Raw genomic sequence first — 2,557 nt, forward strand, 5'->3', positions numbered from 1 at the left:
TATAATAAATCCATTCATATTTCACATATAAAATAAGTATATATTACATATAATTATTACATATAATAGTAAGAATATAATGCTCATGAATATGTGAAAATATTTATTAATTTATAAAAATATATTTTTATGAATATGAAAAAATATAACTTAAAAAATTAGATACATAGATATATAATAGATGACCCTGTGACAATTAGCCCCAGTCTTTCTTACATATAAGCACACACACATATCTGCTTTCACGCAAACCCCCACCAAACAGTTCTATCTCGACCCCCAGACAAGGTCCTAAACTTAGTCTGACACGTGAGCTTGACGGTACGCTTTGACATAAGTAGATAATGTGAAGGAGATCGGTCAGGCGAAGCTCAATAGTATTGCTCGCTTTACAGATACTCAAAGTCATTCAAAAATCAAGACGCAACTCGGCGCTACCTAGCTTTTCAACCAAGAGGTGTCAATGATAAATGCTATCTGCCGTGACCCAGCCTAATGCACTCCATGGCAGTCTTTTCACAGTCTTGATTATTAGGCGAGCCGGAGAGGTGGTAGATTATTTCCGCAACCCATCTTGAATGCTGCATCCCTCCCTCATCTGTCGCACCTGCACCGGCGAAGTCCAGAACCCCCAGAAGTCCAGGAGGAAATTCAATTACTTACTCTCAGCTCGAAGAATGAGCTCATCTCCATATTTATTAGGATACTGACCAAGCGAAGGCCTCGGCGTTCAATTACTTTTATTATTCTCTAATGTGTTCCCACAAACTCTTTTCATTTCCAGTGTGACACAGGCACTCGGCTATCGCCATTCCCTCTTGAGATTTCTCAAGGGCCCTGAGAGGAACTTTGATGGGGCTTGAAATGAAAACCTAGTATAGGTTTGAAAGTATAAATGAAAGTATAGCGACAAGCTCCTTTCTCCCACACACTCCTACTTATTCTGGATGAGTGGGAGAGAAGCCATGATCAACGAAGACATGAGGGCTCTGTGACTCAAAAAGCCTTTCTAGCGCCAGTGATTTCAGGCGGCTTTATTCTCCTGAATGCATCCGTATCTAAAAACAAGCTTTCGTCGGAGTGCGTCTTTGATAGTCTGATGATATCAAACGCTGAAATAACGAACGGAGGAGGAGGATGGAGCAATATTTCTCAGCTCTGCCCTATTTTCATGTCAATTATGCAGAGTCTTCGCTATTCCGAGATGTGAGCTTACAATTGCCATGTGTCAGTAAGGCATGGCCAGGAAGACTCATTCAATCAATCACCTCTCCAACAAACAGTCCAAAAAATCCCAAAGCAGGTGGAAGAAAAGCCTTTGAAGATGCTTTTGAGTAGCCTTGAGAGCAGGTGCTCAGAACCGTCAAGTCCATTTAAATTGATATTTCAGCCAGGTGGATTTTGAAATTATTCTTACAAAAATGACTGTAGGCAAATGCTGTAGCAGAAATCATCATTCAAGTCTGTTTGGTCATTATATAATGAAGCATTTAATATCTAATTTATGTAAACGTATAATATTTCAAGTTTAATAATTGAATAGCATTTTAAGTAAAAATAATAATATATTATTTATAAAAGAATATTTATGCTTATATGGAATTATTAAATAACACACACACATGCATTATATTATATTATATTAATCAGTGTTATTTTAGTATATTGAGATATTATTCTAGTTTTTAATTAATATTTGTGTGTGTAGACCAATACAATTGGTGTGCCTCCTTTATTTTAAAACCCACGAGCCGACACTGCTTTATAGTGGTTAAACATGAGATATAATTTGTTTTGGGTAATTCTAACGGGCAGTCTTTGGGCAGTCATTAATCTATTGTTTGTTCCAGAGCAAATAGTTTTGGCTGAGGGCAAAATCTCATCACGTTATATTTTATGTAACTTTAATGCTGTATTTCAGAGCGCTGACTTTGTACTTTTGACTGAATTGTCTAGCAACAACTACTTTCAACAACAGCTTGTAAGATGCAGTTAACAAATGCACTGAGCAGCTCTGTCATCGGAAATCACCCTTAAGATATGAAAGGACAGTACGACAAAGATATTTCCTCAGCAGTCATTCAAACTAATGTTTTATTGTGAATATGAGATTGAGCTGAAGAATGAATGCTGTATCAGATGCAGGTAATCACAATCGCTCAGTCAATCTCTATCTCATAATAGTCTACATATAATACAGAGAGCTTTTAATACAGTGATACAATAAGCTTTTAATGAAGCAACTCAATGTTCCTTTGTTACTAGTTCTAAGTGACGTTTTCGAATTAGTAACGGATCTTGAGCTCAGCTGTTAAACTGTCAAACTGAGATTTGAATCTGTGGCCGAAGGAAGTAGTTCTGCACAAAAGGGTTTTTAAAGACACTCAGTTGTTGTTTTTCTTATATATTTACACACTTGTGCCGTCGAACTGTTGTATAAATGCAATATCACACTCGTAGACATGAGATATGGCTGTATATCGGCACACTGTGATTACCTGTGGCCGAATCACAGCCGTGCCGATATACAGCCATATCTCACGTCTACTCGTGTGAT

This window comes from Sinocyclocheilus rhinocerous, unplaced genomic scaffold (assembly GCF_001515625.1).
Source record: "Sinocyclocheilus rhinocerous isolate Xijiao unplaced genomic scaffold, SAMN03320098_v1.1 scaffold1294, whole genome shotgun sequence".
Taxonomy (NCBI): domain Eukaryota; kingdom Metazoa; phylum Chordata; class Actinopteri; order Cypriniformes; family Cyprinidae; genus Sinocyclocheilus; species Sinocyclocheilus rhinocerous.